The sequence below is a fragment of the Amblyomma maculatum genome, chromosome 4, assembly GCF_055883805.1.
Source record: "Amblyomma maculatum isolate TAMU_Amacu chromosome 4, ASM5588380v1, whole genome shotgun sequence".
NCBI lineage: Eukaryota > Metazoa > Arthropoda > Arachnida > Ixodida > Ixodidae > Amblyomma > Amblyomma maculatum.
Genome location: NC_139347.1, coordinates 85,320,349 through 85,340,772, shown reverse-complemented (window position 1 = coordinate 85,340,772; position 20,424 = coordinate 85,320,349). Strand labels below are relative to the sequence as shown.

Sequence of the window (20,424 nt, the reverse complement as noted above, 5' to 3'; positions counted from 1 at the left end):
AGTTCCTACCAAACGAAACTTACGACAACCCTAAATGCAGTCAGTGTGCGACCATGTAAGCAGCCAGCTACCACCTGCCGTGCCTATGATTTTTCGATCAAGACACTGACGCCGAACCTTCTGGAAAATGGGGCTTTTATCTGTCGCGTTAGCAAAGGTCGAAGAAAATAAATAATTGCGGTTGGTGTTACGTGTGTATCAATGCAATATTCACGTGTCCCTATTGACGTGAAAAGTAAATCTGAAAATGAAATTATTGATATGCTTAATAAACTGTTGGTACCCACTGCGAAGTAATAATTCAGGGGAAAACTAACATTGCGGATGTTGCAAGCAGATCAATTAAGGGGAAATGAGGGTGCTCGTTATAATACATGAAGGAAAGAAGCCAACAGTCGGCGAGGCCAAGGAAAGCGTTGGGGATGGTACTTTATTTATTTTTATTTTTACTTGGATAATCACAGAGATTAGTAATGTAATCTGTTTAGAGGAAAGATAATTAAACACAAAGTAGAAGAAAAAACAACGTGCCGATGGTGGGAACCGAACCCACGACCTGCGAATAACGCGTCCGGTGCTCTTCCAAATGAGCTACATCGGCCGCTGTCCCCCCTGCTACTTTCTTGGGTATTTATGTTGTCTGTATACGAACCTTGAGAGTGTTCACCAGCCCCACCCTCAGCCAAGGCGGCGGACGTGGAACGTCCTTTGTTACCGCCAGCGTCACGTAGAACGTGATCAAGAGCGAGGGCGAAAGCTGTGCTAGAACCCTCTTACGCTACCTATGGCTTCAAGACTGCCAGAACCGAGACCCCCGTAAGCTACAAGCAGATCAATTAAGGGGAAATGAGGGTGCTCGTTATAATACCTGAAGGAAAGAAGCCAACAGTCGGCGAGGCCAAGGAAAGCGTTGGGGATGGTACTTTATGTCTCTTTATTTTTTAATGTTTACTTGGATAATCACAGAGATTAGTAATGTAACCTGTTTAGGGGAAAGATAATTAAAACACAAAGTAGAAGAAAAAACAACGTGCCGATGGTGGGAACCTAACCCACGACCTGCGAATAACGCGTCCGGTGCTCTTCCAACTGAGCTACATCGGCCGCTGTCCCCCCTGCTACTTTCTTGGGTATTTATGTTGTTTGTATACGAACCTTGAGAGTGTTCACCAGCGCCACCCTCAGCCAAGGCGGCGGACGTGGAACGTCCTTTGTTACCGCCAGCGTCACGTAGAACGTGATCAAGAGCGAGGGCGAAAGCTGTGCTAGAACCCTCTTACGCTACCTATGGCTTCAAGACTGCCAAAACCGAGACCCCCGTAAGCTACAAGCAGGTCAATTAAGGGGAAATGAGGGTGCTCGTTATAATAAATGAAGGAAAGAAGCCAAAAGTCGGCGAGGCCAAGGAAAGCGTTGGGGATGGTACTTTATGTATTTTTATTTTTTAATGTTTACTTGGATAATCACAGAGATTAGTAATGTAATCTGTTCAGGGGAAAGAAAATTAAAAACAAAGTAGAAGAAAAAACAACGTGCCGATGGTGGGAACCGAACCCACGACCTCCGAATAACGCGTCCGGTGCACTTCCAACTGAGCTACATCGGCCGCTGTCCCCCCTGCTACTTTCTTAGGTATTTATGTTGTCTGTATACGAACCTTGAGAGTGTTCACCAGCGCCACCCTCAGCCAACGCGGCGGACGTGGAACGTCCTTTGTTACCGCCAGCGTCACGTAGAACGTGATCAAGATCAAGATCGAGGGCGAAAGCTTTGCTAGAACCTTCTTACGCTACCTATGGCTTCAAGGCTGCCAGAACCGAGACGCCCGTAAGCTACAAGCAGATCAATTAAGGGGAAATGAGGGTGCTCGTTATAATACATGAAGGAAAGAAGCCAACAGTCTACGAGGCCAAGGAAAAGCGTTGGGGATGGTATTTTATGTCTTTTTATTTTTTAATGTTTACTTGGATAATCACAGAGATTAGTAATGTAATCTGTTTAGGGGAAAGATTATTAAACACAAAGTAGAAGAAAAAACAACTTGCCGATGGTAGGAACCGAACCCACGACCTCCGAATAACACGTCCGGTGCTCTTCCAACTGAGCTACATCGGCCGCTGTCCCCCCTGCTACTTTCTTGGGTATTTATGTTGTCTGTATACGAACCTTGGATGGATGGATGGATGGATTGAATATAGGAGCGTCCCCTTTGAAACGGGGTGGTAGCAGTAGCTATCATGCTCATTTTTCTCCCTATATCTTTATTATTGATTTAGAATGGTTAACTAAACCATCATTCTATTTATTAAATTTTGTTCCTACATTACTAACATTGTCATTTCTTTGCTTTTAAGCCACCAATCTTCCAGTCGTTTTTTTCTAGTTTCCACCGCCGGTTTATGCACCCGGCCACTGGTATGTCTAAACCCCAGAGCTTCAGGAACAGTGATTGCGCCTGCATCAACTTCCGGATGGATACCATTGCATTCTAGTATAATATGGTCAATTGTTTCACTGGAGTTTCCACATGCAGCACATGCGTCATCTCCATTGTTAAACTTCTTTTTGTAGCAGCGTGTTCTAAGGCACCCTCATCTAGCTTCAAAAAGTAGGGCACTGCCTCTTGAGTTATCAAAGAAATCTTCCTTCCTGATCTGCATTTTCCACTTTCGGTATAATTCCACACTCTGTTTTTTTTCCATCGAATTTATCCAATTTTTACCTTCTGTGTTTTTCACCTGTTGCTTAATGCTCTTTATTTCTCCGTCCTTGTTACTAGCATACTTACTAGTTAGTTTCCTAGTTCTTTTCCTCCATTGTGAGTCAACGCTTTTTAGGTACAGGTATTTAAATACTTTAGCTGCCCATCTGTTACTGTCCAATTTCCTCAGGCGTTCCTCATATAATATTTTACTCTGAGCTTCCCGTACTTCGAAAGATGCCCAGCCCATATCTCCTTATACCGCCTCATTTGTAGTTTTGCCGTGGACACCTAGTGCTAATCGTCCAACGGATCTCTGATTTGTTTCTAATGTCGACTGTACCTCTGATTTTAGGCATAAAACGGCATTTCCGAAAGTAAGTCCGGGCACCACAATTCCTTTCCAAATACCCCTCAATACCTCATACCTATTGTATCCCCACAATGCCTTATGCTTCATTATCCCGGCATTCCTTCGCCCTTTGGCCTTAAGTGATTGCTCATGCTTTCCAATGTATGCCAATCTTTCGTTTACCCATACCCCAAATATTTATATTCTGCTACTCTAGGTATTTAGGGCCTTGTATTTTAAGACCCTGATCAGTTGAGCCGTTGAAAATCATCAGACCCGACTTAACTGCGCTGAAACTGAATACCAGGGCGCCCCCTTCGTCTCCGCAATACTTAACTAGAGTTTGCAATTCTTCCACACTCTCAGCTAGCAGCACAATATCGTCTGCATACATCAAACCGGGGAGGCGCTGCTCTACCGCCTTCCCACCTAATCTATATGACAGGTTAAAACCTAGGTTACTGTCTTGTATCCTGCGTTCCAAGTTTATCATATAAAGCATGAACAGCACCGGTGATAGACGACAGCCTTGTCTTAATCCTTTGCATACTTTGACATCCTCCGTACTTCTTATCCCTTCCCAAGTAATTTCTACTTTGTTATCCCGGTATATTTCCTTTAGGAACTCTATTATCTCATAAGCGATACCCTCTTCTTTTAATATGTTCCACAGGAGTTCCCTGCTTACGTTGTCGTACGCCCCGTTTATGTCCAGGAAGGCCAAATACAAAGGTCTATTTTCCACTCTAGATATTTCGATGCATTGGGTAAGCACGAACAGGCTATCATCTAAGCGCCTACCATTTCTGAAGCCGTTCTGAAGTTCTCCGAGTATCTTGTTATATTCAACCCATGCTTGCACCTTTAATTTCACCGCCTGCATGGCTAACCTGTACATTACAGATGTTATGGTAATCGGCCTGTAGGATTTTATGTGCATCTTTTCTCCTTTACCTTTATAAATCAAATTCATTTTACTCTGCCGCCAGCTGTCTGGAATTTGCTTATTCGTTATGACTGTTTCCACAGCTTTTAACAATGTTTCCTTACTTTTTGGACCGAGTCCATTAATCAGCTTGATCGGAATTCCATCTATTCCTGTAGATGTGTTTTTAGGAATATTTTTTTCTGCCTTTTTCCAGTTTAGATTGGTCAGTTCTAAGGTGCTTTGTATTCTGTTATCTTGTGTTGCTTCCTGATTTGCGGAGGTTACCCTACCGTCGTTCTTAAATGACTCGGCTATAACTGATGTAATGTAGTTCACTGCGTTGTCTCCCTTTAAACAATTTCCCTCGTTATCTTGAATCCAATCTTGCTTTCTTTGATTCTTCTTCCCTAGCCAGCTTATATGGTTCCAGAATTTTCTTGCTCCGCATCTAGAGGCATCGTGTATATCAGCCATCCAGCGATCGGTGGACTGTCTTATTTTACTTTGGAGGAGGGCCTGCACTTTAAGTTTCTTTTGTCGATATGATTCCCATTTTTGGTCGATTTCCTCCTGAGAAGCCTGTGCTTTCTTTGCCATTCGGTGTTCCCTTGAAGCAGCCCGTCGTTGTTCAATAGCTTCCCTGATTTCCTTATTCCACCAGCTCCGTGGCTTCCTCTTTCTATTCCAGCGGTTTGCTACTTTAACCTGAATTTTACTCTTTATGAGTAGTTCTACCTGTTCATAATCCCAGACTTCCATGGGGTTTTTCTCTATTGCTTCCTCTATGTCTGCTGCTATCTGCGCTATTTGATCGTCGTTTAATTTTGCGTTTACGTTTTGTCAAAGTTCCATTTCTCTTTTCATCAAGGGCCCCATTTGCAGACTAATACGTTTATGATCACTTCCCAGGCTACACTCCCATTCTTCGTCTATTTCCATTTTTGTGACCTTGCTATAAATTTCCTGCGACATTAGACAATAGTCAATGGTCGTCTGCCTTTTGCGGAATTCCCACGTGATTTGGCCTTCACATTTTGTTTCTCTATTTACTATAACTAGATCGTGTCGCTCGCGGAAATCTAGCATTAGCTTCCCGTTACAATCCGTGTATCCATCCAGATCGTCGATGTGGCCGTTCATGTCCCCCACCAGAATAATATTGGCCCCGTTTCCAAACTGGCTTGAGAGTGTTCACCAGCGCCACCCTCAGCCAAGGCGGCGGACGTGGAATGTCCTTTGTTACCGCCAGCGTCACGTAGAACGTGATCAAGAACGAGGGCGAAAGCTATGCTAGAACCCTCTTACGCTACCTATGGCTTCAAGACTGCCAGACCCGAGACCCCCGTAAGCTACAAGCAGATCAATTAAGAGGAAATGAGGGTGCTCGTTATAATACATGAAGGAAAGAAGCCAACAGTCGGCGAGGCCAAGGAAAGCGTTGAGGATGGTACTTTATGCCTTTTTATTTTTTAATGTTTACTTGGATAATCACAGAGATTAGTAATGTAATCTGTTTAGGGGAAAGATAATTAAACACAAAGTAGAAGAAAAAACAACATGCCGATGGTGGGAACCGAACCCACGACCTCCGAATAACGCGTCCGATGCTCTTCCAACTGAGCTACATCGGCCGCTTTCCCCATGCTACTTTCTTGGGTATTTATGTTGTCTGTATACGAACCTTGAGAGTGTTCACCAGCGCCACCCTCAGCCAGGGCGGCGGACGGGGAACGTCCTTTGTTACCGCCAGCGTCACGTAGAACGTGATCAAGAGCGAGGGCGAAAGCTGTGCTAGAACCCTCTTACCCTACCTATGGCTTCAAGACTGCCGGAACCGAGACCCCCGTAAGCTACAAGCAGATCAATTAAGGGGAAATGAGGGTGCTCGTTATAATACCTGAAGGAAAGAAGCCAACAGTCGGCGAGGCCAAGGAAAGCGTTGGGGATGGCACTTTATGTCTTTTTATTTTTTAATGTTTACTTGGATAATCACGGAGATTAGTAATGTAATCTGTTTAGGGGAAAGATAATTAAACACAAAGTAGAAGAAAAACAACGTGCCGATGGTGGGAACCGAACCCACGACCTCCGAATAACGCGTCCGGTGCTCTTCCAACTGAGCCACATCGGCCGCGGTCCCCCCTGCTACTTTCTTGGGTATTTATGTTGTCTGTATACGAACCTTGAGAGTGTTCACCAGCGCCACCCTCAGCCAAGGCGGCGGACGTGGAACGTCCTTTGTTACCGCCAGCGTCACGTAGAACGTGATCAAGAGCGAGGGCGAAAGCGGTGCTAGAACCCTCTTACGCTACCTATGGCTTCAAGACTGCCAGAACCGAGACCCCCGTAAGCTACAATCAGATCAATTAAGGGGAAATGAGGGTGCTCGTTATAATACATGCCCCTAAACAGATTCCCTTTCCCCTAAACAGATTACATTACTAATCTCTGTGATTATCCAAGTAAACATTAAAAAATAAAAAGACATAACGTACCATCCCCAACGCTTTCCTCGGCCTCGCCGACTGTTGGCTTCTTTCCTTCATGCATTATAACGAGCACCCTCATTTCCCCTTAGTTGATCTGCTTGTAGCTTACGGGGGTCTCGGTTCTGGCGGTCTTGAAGCCATAGGTAGTGTAAGAGGGTTCTAGCACAGCTTTCGCCCTCGCTCTTGATCACGTTCTACGTGACGCTGGCGGTAACAAAGGACGTTCCACGTCCGCCGCCTTGGCTGAGGGTGACGCTGGTGAACACTCTCAAGGTTCGTATACAGACAACATAAATACCCAAGAAAGTAGCAGTGGGGACAGCGGCCGATGTAGCTCAGTTAGAGGAGCACCGGACGCGTTATTCGGAGGTCGTGGTTTCGGTTCCCACCATCGGCACGTTGTTTTTTCTTCTACTTTGTGTTTAATTATCTTTCCCCTAAACAGATTACATTACTAATCTCTGTGATTATCCAAGTAAACATTAAAAAATAAAAAGACATAAAGTACCATCCCCAACGCTTTCTTTGGCCTCGCCGACTGTTGGCTTCTTTCCTTCATGTATTATAACGAGCACCCTCATTTCCCTTAATTGATCTGCTTGTAGCTCACGGGGGTCTCGGTTCTGGCAGTCTTGAAGCCATAGGTAGTGTAAGAGGGTTCTAGCACAGCTTTCGCCCTCGCTCTTGATCACGTTCTCCGTGACGCTGGCGGTAACAAAGGACGTTCCACGTCTGCCGCCTTGGCTGAGGGTGGCGCTGGTGAACACTCTCAAGGTTCGTATACAGACAACATAAATACCCAAGAAAGTAGCAGGGGGGACAGCGGCCGATGTAGCTCAGTTGGAAGAGCACCGGACGCGCTATTTGGAGGTCGTGGTTTCGGTTCCCACCATGGGCACGTTGTTTTTTCTTCTACTTTGTGTTTAATTATCTTTCCCCTAAACATATTACATTCCTAATCTCTGTGATTATCCAAGTAAACATTAAAAAATCAAAAGACATAAAGTACCATCCCCAACGCTTTCCTTGGCCTCGCCGACTGTTGGCTTCTTTCCTTCATTGCGGATGTTGGTTGCACGTGCAATGAATTTTATTGTGTTATAGCGCATAAAAAGACTACGATGAGCATGCAGAGCTGAAACAGTGACTGTGAAAAGCATTTCAGTGTAAAGGCTACTTATTGGGCCTTTTAGCACTTCAGGCGCAACAAGTGCACGTGTTTTCTGGAGCTTTTTCGCATAAATCGTTACTAAAAGGAGGGATTATATTCAAGGAGAAATCGAAAATAGTTTTCTTGAAGCGGCTGCAGCACCATCTAGCGAGTCTCATTCTACATATGTACAAATAGGAAATATCGCTATATCTAATTGCTGCACAATCGTTCCAAAAAGGAACCCAAATATTTGCTTCAAATCATGCTTTGCGGCCGAAGCGTTGAGCTAAATCTCCTTCACGGTACAAAGACTGCGCAATATAACTGACTGCTCGACAGTCTTCCTCGGCAAGAGCGAAGCCCGAGAAAAGAGAAGAGAAAATCGTAATTCGGAAAAAGGCGAATGGACAGTTTATTGCAGGAGCTGAGAGTCTGCCACGGTAGTACTTTTATGTATGTGCGTTTTCTAAAGGCTCTGCTTTTATCCTGAGTATTGAAGTGCTCACCACACGAGCGCGCAGTAGTACTCAAAATGTTCGTTCTAATTTGAATGGGGGGCTTATATGCACGCACTCATTTTGGGCCGAATATAATTCTCGCAGCCGTTTTGCGGCAAGCAGATTTCTGCAAGCAAAGGCACTCAAGAAACTACTTTCCCAACAGGCGACCTGGATCCCATTTGCAGTAAGCTAGTCACGAAGCATAAACAATCAATCATCTTCACCTAAATGTACTCAGGTGTTGTGCTGGATGGTTTTTCTAGCTACTGCCATTGTGGGCGCACTATCACGTTTCCACAGACGCTACATGTGGCCCAGTTTCGGGCACCTGGGTCACTGAACTGGTTTGGTATAAACGGGTACATCACATGCTTCAGGTGGCCTACTTTCCCTCACGATGGACGGCGGAAGCTTTGGGATGGAGTTTTAACGTAGCATTAACAGCCGAGTTGAGACACTCACCGAATATTGATTTTTGTTTTGTTTTGTTCCGCGATGTGGGTAAATCATTATTCGTGAAATTTCAGTCGACAGGAAAGATGGCGCGAGACGACGGCTGCTCGACAGCCGGATGAACTTACGGACTGTGAAAAGCCTCATGCCCGCAATTCCATGACACCACTTAGCGGACATCAATACTGCAAAACTATTTGCATACGGCCGTTCAATCCTGGTTTTTAGTTTCGCTAAGCAATAATTCTTCAAGCTGCACAAAATAGGTTGGGCTGTTCAGCACCCTCATGATATATATTGGGTGCACAGGGAGAGCAATGAATATATGCTTGCTTAGTCGGCAATAGTTCTTCACCGTGTAGAATCTTGAAAATGATCCGCGGATCTTAATGACCACATAGCGTTCCGCCTGATGAGAGTATCTATACCGCTTTCACTGCGTCATTGCTGAACTAAAGGACTGCGTCACTGTTGGGGTCACTTGAAAGGCTTTTCCGCGTTTTTTTTTTAGAGTCTGAAACTGGGTTAATCTTAGACAGCAAATGAGCAGATAAGACATTTTAAACTCAGAGGTGCCTCAAATTTTGCTGTTCAAGGCTGCCTACAAACAAATTTAAACAAAATCAAATCGATACGAACAAAATAAAAAGTCGTGTTTCTTGATTTGGCTGCCTGCAATTATTGACACACCAGTGTGATATGACAGTCGAATATAGGCTAGGTTTAGGCAATGTGCAGGTCTGTGAGAACCGAACTGTGGTAGGTTTTGAAATCTTTGAACTTCCGTCATAAATGTTTTCTTCGAAAGCATCCGTTTGCCCTCAGATGAATTGCCTGACGGGACGTCATTCCGAATACCATTTAACTCTGCACTGAGCGAAAACGATGTTCTAATAGAACAAAGCGTCATGTTTTCTTAACGGCGGTGCTTTCCTGTTACAATTTTATTAGTTCAATATGAACGCAATACTACAGAGGGTGCTAAACTCAAGCTGAAGTTTATGTGTTCCTTGTCCTTGAAGTGACCCTGTAAGCATAGCGCAGCAACCGTTAAAAAAACAAACAAGTCAGCTGATTTTAACCCAAGTTTTTTTTCATGGGAAGGGAGTGCAGAACCTCGTATATATCGCTACTTTTTTTTAGACGTAGTATTTATAGCACAGAAAATATCCCCTATTTAAATGAACATTTTAGAAAAGGATATGAAACAGTATGAAAGAAATCCGAAGAATACAGAGTAACAGAGCACAAGACGAGAGGTAGGACAGTACTTCACCAAGAGAGAACACCACTGCGTTTCAAAGAAGGTCTGCTGATACCTTTATTCACTTGAACAACCTGGTCGTCGAAATGAGATTTTGTCAGAGAAACTGATTCCCACTATCTCTGCCGCCGATAACATTGTCTGTTTTCCTTCCATTTCCACACACTGTGCATTCCGTGGCGCCGTCTTCATTATCTTCCACGCCTATGTAGAGGATAAAATGCACCGCTATCGTATTTATCTCTTAAGGTGCATTAAAGGAAACGGAGGGTCTAATAATAGATTGGGCGTGCCCCCCAAATTGAGCTGGCGGGTCCCAAAACAAGATTTTGCACACTTCGAATACTGAAATTGGAAAATGTAGTTGACCCACGTTGAAAACTGACCTGGCTCACCCCAAAAAAGACAACAAGTGTTTAGATGGACAATACCCAAAATTAGATCGGAAAGTTCTAAAATATGGATGGACAGTCGATAAGGAGACGCTTTCGCACAATAACTACGTTAGTCGTTGGAGTCGAACCGTCTGCGATATTTATCGTCACTGACTCGAATCTACAGCTTTGCAATGAGGTACAGTACTCACGGATTGAAATAGGACACTCGGAGCGCATGGCCGTCGCTACATGCAAGGCAGTGTGGTAAACAACAGGCCGGCTTATTGGCGACCGGAAAGAGCAGTTCTGCTTTTTAGATGTTCTCCCCCTCTCGCTATACCACAATGCAGCCCCTTGATTCCATAAGCACCCACGGGCAGCGCTGGATGCAGCGACGGCCACGCGCTTCGAGTGTCCTATTTCAATCCGTGAGTACTGTACATTTTTGTTGTTGTCTTTCGTTCGTTGAAATCTGTGTGGTATTAAACATTGTTTCATTTACTGAGATAAAAATTTTAAATATGCGCTTTACTAAGGTTTAATAAAATCGAGTAATATTTCTGCTAATGCCGTAGCTTGCATCTTGAGTTTTTGTTTTTTGTTTTTTCTTCTCATGAAATTTGCTCTGCGCTCGCTTATAGAATACGTTTTGGGAGATTAGAAAAAAAAAAACAATGGATAAAATACATCGCAATGCTAAATTTGTATCGTTAAAGCCTCGACATTTAACCCTTTGACGAAACGCTGCCTTGAGGGAGGAGAGCAAAACTTGAGTTCTTTGGAGCAGTTCCTAGTAGCACAGATCCTGCGACATCGGCATGCTCAGAGCATCTATTTCAAGTCAAGAAACGACATACATATGAAATTAGAGCTCCGTTGGCCAGCGTCTATTTAAGGCGTCTTTGGCTGCTAGTGCGTTTTCCTACAAATAACAAGAAAAAAACAGCTTGCACTTTTCTTACAGCATAGACAATAAATACACTGCTTATCCCAGCCATGGAGCCCAAGTACATTTCTTTGACACCCACGCATATTTTTAAATGGGACTCGCACGTAGATGCCATAACAGCAGCTGCCGCAAGAAAGTTACTTTTTTTGGACATCGCGTCGAAGTAGCAGCCCTACCCCTCCTCCCTCCCTCCGAATGTTTTACGCTAGCTTACAATGCCTCTACAGGATCGACAATAGAACACAATAACGTTCTCCGCCTCCCGGCATAAAAAGAAATAAACGTAAACAAACTAGACGGGATAGAAAGGAAAGCAATAAGGTACTTCTTAACATATGTATAATGACTGACTCGTCAACTTATCTGGTTTAGAAAGCTGATTTGCTAAACTTAAAAAACCGCTCTTACTCACTCACCTAAAATTCCTCTACCTGCTCGGGCACCATTACTTCAAATCGATGCTTGAAATTACCCCGTTTTTGAGGGTACAAGACTGACAAACTACAAATATACTGTGAATATAAATGAATTTTTATGTTATTCTGACTGTTTTAAATACTCATTTTTCCCCTTGTAATTAGAGAGCGGATGGAACAGCCTAAATCCATGAATGTTACAAAGTTTAACATTCGACGAATATATAACGGTAGCGGAGAATTTTTTGCGCGCAAAGTTTTGTTATGCGAACAAATTCCTCATCAGTATACAATTAAATGTAAACCGTTCTTAGTAAACCGCTAGTAAATCGTTCTTTCATTGTCATGTGCACTTCATGTATTTTAATTTTGATTAATTTTTTTATGCGTATCCACAGTTTTCGTTTGCTTCATTACTTAGGTTGCATTATCTCATTACCAGCGCTTCAATATAGTTTTTGCTGTACGCTGAACATTTCATTTCCTCGTTTATGTATAATTAAAATGTTTTGTTTATATTCATAAATCACTTCTTTTGCTTTTAAACATGATTTCAAGTATTAACTGGCTTGTAATGTTTTGTGCACCCTGTCGATAAAAATCCCACCGGGGATTCACAATACTTGTAAATAAATAAAAACCATTCTTAATATTATAACTAAAACCAATTAGGTTGTGGTAACAAGCTCACCTAATAGCTTTTCTTTCCCTGTTAGTGACGCACCTACTACAAGGGAGCGTGGTTAGCAGAAGGTGGTTCGGAACTTATATGAGTATATGTAACGCTTTTCAACCTTTGTTAGTTATTTACGGTTTAATGTAGGTAGCTACGAAACTGAACTAGCGTGACCAGTCGTCGTGCAGCCGAAATGAACAAGTATCATGAACACAGTTTCGGATGCTGAGAGTTAGCGCAGTAGTCGTGCAAGCAATTTCGGTCATAAAGTATGCGCTGAATGTCAAAAAAAGTGATATTTCTATTTGTAATTTCTTAATAGATAAATAGCGGCTACGTACTAAAAGTTGTGTGGCCAGAGAGATTCGTGTGTAGATGGAAGAGGAGCAAACCACTCAGCAGCCGGGATCGTTTTCATTTTTCAAGAATTTGTTCCATCAAAGGCGAGGTAAATGTCCGATGTCAATATAACTTCAATTCATTGCGATTTGGCATTGTCAAGCGTAACAATCTTAACGACAATCATAAGTTCTAGGGACGTATTCATGCGTCGTGAGCATAATCCTTCGTTTTCAAAGAATGCAGAAATATCTTTCCTCATAAAAACGAGGTAAAATATATACGGTCTTCTGCAGAATCATTCATATAAGATGAATGGTCTGTCATTATATGCATCATTTCGTTCCGAATTATAACGTTCTAAAAAGATCTGACGACACAGAAAACTTGTTGCTTAACACAGTTAGCGCTGCATTTTTTATTTAGCACCTTCGAAAAGGATTACAGCACGGCACGCACCTTATATTATTTGGCAAAAAGTGGTTGCTGTAACTGAAATCTCCTCCTTGTCGCTACGTGGAAATGTTTACATTAGACTTAAACTTATACTCAGTTGAGATCTTATCAAAAGGCCTAAAAATAAATCGGAGTTTTGTTTCTTTTGTTCAAGAGCTTTAGTATTCAGTTTGAAGAATTATAAGCAATTTTTGGTGCTCTCAATAATTGTGCGAAATATAGACAAAATAGAACAGAAGGCGTCGTGCCAAAACAATTGAATATATCTACGTATAGATTCCTGAGGATATTATAGTTTCAATTGCAAGAGTCATCTCTGAAATCTTTAAGCTTGCGCGATTAATACATTAATAACGCTCTCTGTATGAAACTGCTTATTTAGGCCTTAGAATGTGGTTTACTTGCGCTAATGCGCGAAAATATGAAGATTCATGGGGAGAAATTGTGGCTTAAATGTGAGACACGGGAAAGAGCAAAGCGCAAGAACAACCGAAAGACCCAAAACGAAAAGCTATTAGAAAAAAAGGGGAACAAATGACGACTTATCCGCCGCGGTGCCTCAGTGGTTCTGCCACAGTAGGCGCACATATTTTTGTCTGATGGCGGAATAAATCTTTGACCTATCGGCGCAACTGCGAACCGAGCCTCACGGCGTGGTTCAGGCTCCGCCGAGAACTGTCACAGATATCGCTCATTTCTTTTCCAATTAACTAACTTAAAATTTAGAAGGAAGCACTTTATCCGGAAGAAGGCGATAATAAGAGAGAAGGAAGAGAATACATGGAAGGGAGGAGGAGTAGAAGGAGGAGGTGAGCGTCCGCTTGGACCGCGTGTCAAGAGGGGAGCGAGAGAGAGACCAAAAAAAAAACATAAAGCATAGCAAACGATTCGAGCTCTCGTATTCTTTTTGGATCAGTTATCTATTGCCATGAAATTTTTGTTTCTTTTATGTGCGGAAAGTTAGCTTTTCTTGCACCAGTAACCGGCCCTACCCAGCTCCTATTACTTTTCTCACGCCTGGTGATATTTCAATTTCACGGTTTGCTTCTCCGCAGCATTGGTTAACATGCAGTGGTGCACGCTTTACAGAAGCAAGCGAAAAGGCTATTTCCGTGGCCCGGGATGCACTGGAAGCCACAGTTTTTCCTCACATTTTCAGAATTAGTCATGAGCTAAAACGTCCTGTACATTTCCTCAAGGCTACTAATTATTTCAGCTCGGTGTGATGCCCAATTCACTGAATCAAAAAGTTAAATGAACAGGTCCTCTAACCCAAGACAAAGTCCCATTTTTTGGCGAAGACACGCAGCATATCTTTTTACCAATCGATAGATGGATTCCATAATAGGATGTTGTCGTCCATTCAGGACTTCGACTCTTGGAAATTCTCTAGCGACATCTCGTTCATTATCCGGACGAGGTCCTTGACTTTCAGCTGGGCTTGCAGTTCCGAAGTGGGGACAGTCGATCGATATATTAGTGGGCCATACGGGCTCCCATGACTTGTCCGGTGCAAATAAGTATATAGTATTAGATATATACGAAAGTTGTATCAACCATACATACCTGAATGATTTAAGAAGATGACTGGAGAACAGGCGACTTCAAAAAGACACAGCTGCCTGGGATATGCGAGGAGGTACTGAAGTAGGTCTCGACTGACGTTTCTGAAACAATTTGATGGTAGACTTCTTCTAGCAATAGTTCCCCGGTCCACGGGCATAAGTGCACAATATCGGTGTGTCTGTCGAATGATCTTGGATATCATTCAGAGATATCTTCAGCCCACGCTAGCGATTCATTTCTTGATGACAGTTCGGGAGGGCAGCCTAACTGTTGAGCAGAATTTCCTCCCGTGAATGCTAGAAAGCCACAGTCCGTTACACCGTCTTGTTCCGTGTAATTGTCCAATGAAGCCCAGAGTTCTTCGACCATCGTGATCAGGAACGATGTGGTGGATAAATCTAAATGTTTTAGAAGTTTGCTGAACAGTAGTCATAAAGTTCGGATAACGTTTCTCATAAAACATTCCACAATTTCGTCATCTAGATAGATTTTGCACAGATCCAAGATCGCCAGAGAGGCGCAGTAGGACACTTGTACCAACTGCGCGCCGCATTATCTTGCATTTTATGAACTATTCCGTTTCACAGTTTCCTTTATCCACTGGCTCATATTGTGCTGCACACATTCCTAGAACGACTGAATAAACTTCGCTTGAGGTACACACTTCACTGTCACTATGAAGTTCAGAAGATCCAACACCCGTATTTTTCCATATGTCACCATTTTCTCGTTCCCGAGCCGCTCCAGAATACTTCCGCTGATTTTAGAGGCGAAAATAGTCTGGGTCGCTTACTTTGCCTTTAAGGTGATCCTCAGGCGAAGAGTATCTTCACAGTTGAGAAGATAATAACTTGCCTTCTGCGAAAGGAGTTCCGAACGGAATGCGCAGGCCATTTTCGAAGTAATTATCATCACTGACAGCAACAATGTCAGGCGTTATAGGCTCACTGTGTTCACGTTGATCAACACATGCACACACTTTCACGAGCAGAGAAAAAAGCTCGTTGTCGTCTAATGGCCAACTCTCCTCCATCGTTCTTATCCTTTTTCTTTGACATCCTTTCTTCAATACCGTCTCCGCATCCACCTGCACCACTACCAACACTGCCGGCAGTTTAAGCAAGCAAAACACCGTCGCATTACTCACCGCTTCGACCGCTTGCCAAACACAGCTGCTACGTCCTCGTGCGAAGATTGTCCAACACTTCATCTCATCTCTTCAACGTCACCAGGATTTTTCGCCGACACATAGAAGCTATGACGCCCGTTGCGTTCGCTCCTCAGCCAGCAGATGCTACTATAGACTTAATCCAATCTGTCGTTCGCCAGAAGTTCGCAAATGTGGGCCTTAGCGCGAACGTAGGCTTCAACAATGGCCAGCCTTCCGCACAGCCCTCGCTCCATTCTAACGTTCCAGTCGTAGCTGCTGGCGGACTAGGTTTGACACATTTCTATGTCAGACAGTTAGTTGGTTGGTTTGGGGGGTTTAACGTCCCAAAGCAACTCAGGCTATGAGAGACGCCGTAGTGGAGGACTCCGGAAATTTCGACCACCTGGGGTTCTTTAACGTGCACTGACATCGCACAGCACACGGGCGCCTTGCTTTTCACACCCACCGAAAAGCGGCCGCCGAGGCCGGGATTCGATCGCTCGTCCTCTTCAAGGACCTGATAAGAGAACTTATATGCTGGAACCGCTACCTCAAGGGGGCATTCCCAAAATATTCACCATAGTGGCACAAGTACTTCCCCAACAGAATAATCTATCGTATCTATTCTAAATGATAGATATGATAAGAGATAAAAACAAGAGATATTCTGCTAAGAATATCTGGGTGGAATATGTTCGGGGTGCCCATTTGAGTAGCGGTTTATTTATATATATATATATATATATATATATATATATATATATATATATATATATATATATATATATATATATATATATGGAGAGAGAGCGATGAACACTTTTTTTCGTTGGCTTGAAAATACAACTCTGTGGGTAGCTGCATATAAATAAAACTACATTTTTTTTTATTTGATACTGTGAATCCCATCAGGGATTGTTAAAGGAAGAGCTGTGAGCATATTACACTAAAGCATAAAAGCATACACCATAACACATGGTGTAGAGTGTTACATGCCGCTTACAACAATCGAAGAACACAGGATATATCACAAATAAAAGGTATATAATGACTACTTCGACTTACTAGTTCAAACGTAAACATATCAAATTACTGACGGAATACTGGACTACCGAAGCCCCCCCAAACGATTCCGATTCTATTGTGAGACGTTTCTTGGAGGAGGGGGCATAACTCGGTAACGGGTAGTCTTAGACAAGAGGGAGTGGTACGAAACTATTTTTGATAATGTAATCAATCAGAAATAATGCATCGTGTAGGCCAATCGCGTGACTGTAATGTCTCCGCTAGGCGGCACTAGGCGGCACTAGGCGGCGTATGTTTTAATATATGGGCGTTTACCGTATGTAAAACAAACGTTTCACTTCATACCAAGAAACTCATTTCTGAAAAGTACTTGTGAAACTTGTTTTTATTTCATTCGTACAAATTCCTAGTAAATCAATGAGCTAACGCTCGTTACTTTAACGTCTTCCACATGGTATCGATAATTGTTTACGCCTGAAAGGCTGCCAGCAATGCTATCCGTTTCTTTGTTTCACTGTCTGAAATCTGCATTCTTCATAAATTGAGAATTTTCAATGAAGAGAAAGGCACAGGCGAGCGGAGGCGGTGGTACGTCCACGACATAAGGGGCCTAGCCAGCACACAATGCTAACTGCCATGTTTAAGGCGCCCTGTACGGTGTTACTCTCTTTCTTGAATTCCTGCTTTAGCGTATACCTATCCTCTCCAAGAGGAGACAGAGTGCTAACCGTGCTTACCAGTGGTATGCGGTTTTCGCTCTCCCTTTCGCTACAACAGAGATACGAAGCGAATGACACACTGTATATATCTAGTTTGAATGCTTTCCTCATTTCTAGCCTCTGGTGTATAGAACACTTTCTAAATACATGCCCATGCAGAAAGGCGAGTGAGCAAAGTTCAGTCCACTTATAAGCTGATTTTTTCATATCCATTTCAACTTGAATCATTTCATCGCAAATTTTGAGTTTTTACCAGTGACCGAACCTAAGGACCTACCTTATGCGATTTTTGTACTTCTAGCCCTATTCCCAAACAATCGTTTGTTACGTCATGCGGGTTGTTATAATTATATTACTGTTCCAGTCTTCGCAATAAATCTGTTGCCATTTGCTCATTTCTGGTTATTGCCGTTTAATGCTAAAATAGGCGGTAGGCGTTTTCGTCACCTGTCAGCCCTGACTTCAGTGCCTTCCCTAGTGAAATAACAGTACGAGTCGCAATAGCTTCATGCGGAGTTTTCATAATTAACTCATACTGAACACATACAAACGTATGTTGAACAAACATTTGCATGAGATGACATGACATTTGTATGAGTTAAGTATCAGTTTAGTATGAGAAATCTGTATGAGGCTATTGTGACACAAAGGTTTTTTTTTTCACTAGGGTTTAAGTATAAGAATCATATATACAAGCTAAAAATAAATTCTGAAAATATTCGAAAATGCGGCTATGGAACAAATGCTTCTTCTGTTTTTCCCCTCAATTTTAATTAACTTCCACACAATCAGCCAGCGCTCAGGGAAAATATTTATGAACACAATGTTATTTATATACATGGCAGAAGAGAAGAAAATGTGCAGCTCACGAATTTCAACTCTAGGGCATGAGGGCGCCCGTGTTCGCATAAGATCAGTTAGCAACGTGGCCTCACAAAGGAAATATGACAGTCACTCAAGGGAGAGTTGCGAAGTGATATAAACCGGCATTGATTGAACCGAACTCCTGGATAACAGAACGCTCTCCAGGCACGAAAGGAGTGTCCGAGGGAAGAACATTGTCGCCGCTTCTTAATTTTATCACTTCGATGAAAGAGGCTATAGTGCTGCTACGTAGGCACCTTGCTATTCAACCAGCTAGTTTGTTTTCGGGAGCCTGAATGATACACCCCCAGTGAGGACAGGAGCCAGAGAGGGCATGATTAAGTAACAGCGGAGGAGATGGAAAGATAAGAGGTTTCATCGCGGGTTGAAATTGTTTGCCTTTTACTTCACGATGGTTGCTTTGAGCCCATCAACAGATACAGCATCATGATGACCACAAAATCAAGGCTATAGTGGTCGACACCCCGACTCAGTGCGCGCTAATGACTGTTTTACAGGCTTTTCAAAAGCGTTCAAACTCTGTCGCGACATGACCAAACAGACAAACGTATCCCGCATATCCCCCTACAGGACACTGCGAATCTTGTCACGATGTGTTTTCTCCAGTATTCAAGCAATCGTGGGCTCCTGGTGTGATAAACCAATTCGAACATTCTGTTGACGCTGGAATAGCGTGAGGGAAGTTGTTCCGTTGTGTACACTGCAGTACAAAGAGCTGTCGCTCCAGCCGGCAGCTAGCGTCCGTAGGCAGTGCAGTTAGAGAGGGAATATAGATTGGGAGCACTGGTGAATTAACGTCTTCTTCATCTGTACATAGCCATCATCCTCGTGTCACTACTTCGATTCTCCAGTAGTTCTTCTCTTCTCGCCGCCTTAAACATCACATCGGAGCCCATTCTTTTACGCCATGGCTCTACTGTTGCTTCAGTCACTCCCGCCCAGCCTGTCATCCTTCTTCCTATTTCCACCTCAGCTCACTCAGATACATCACCTATTTTGCTCAGTACAAAACTTCGCAACACGATCAGCATCGACTTCACATCACACCAAACAGAGGCATTGATTGGTGCATTGACTAGCTTGCAGCCTCGTTCTACGTGCGTTCTCGAGCATTGGGTCATACAGTTGTAGCGTGCAGCAACGCATCGCATCCACACCGACCGATCGGGAATCGTTCGACACCGGCCATATCGCGTGTCTTCAAACGAGCGCAAGGTAATCCAGGAAAACGTTGCTGACATCCTCGCCCACAATATCATACGTTCTTCATCAAGCTCCTGGTCATCATTTATTGTGTAAGCGAAAAAAAAAAGGACGGTTCTGTTCGATTTTGTGTACATTACCGTGTACTCAATAAAATCACTCGCAAGGATGCGTATCCCTCCTCCAAATTCATGACGCACTCGACTGACTGCAAGTTGCCCCATTTTTCTCCAGCCGTGGCTTAAAATCAGGATAAAGAACTGGACACGGTTCATGCCAAAAGTTCTTCTTAGTCTGGAAGGACGTTTGCCATCTGACTGCACCTTTTTCAGTTCCTTCCAATGGCCACATTACGCAACAGTCGCGATTTTTCACGAGCACATATGAGGGCATGCTAGGTTTATGTTGTCTCCATGTGGTGTATTCAGGTGATGACAATACGAATATTTGTAACACACAGCACAGGAAAACTGCGCATTGTGTAATTATATGGTACGATGCTTATGGTGACTGAAAGATTAAGCTGTAGACCGGTACCCTACTGCTCCAGTTTTGCAATGACTAAAACTTGCAAGTGATCTCTCACATAAAGAAATATAATGTAAAAGGACTAGGTTCTTGTAGTTCAAAATATATACATATTTCAGACACAGACATATATATATATATATATATATATATATATATATATATATATATATATATATATATATATATATATATATATGTCTGTGTGGTTTGGTTTGGTTTGTGGAGTTTAGCGTCCCAAAGCGACTAAGGCTATGAGAGACGCCATAGTGGAGGACTCCGCAAATTTCGACC

The 20,424-nt window shown here is 43.1% G+C and overlaps 1 non-coding gene across 1 annotated transcript; it reads right to left on the bottom strand.

The window, feature by feature from the left end:
- Positions 1–2,042: 2,042 nt before the first annotated feature.
- Positions 2,043–2,115, bottom strand: TRNAT-UGU (transfer RNA threonine (anticodon UGU)). The gene has a single exon. It is a non-coding gene; the product is annotated as a tRNA-Thr (tRNA).
- Between the last annotated feature and the right edge of the window lie 18,309 nt (positions 2,116–20,424).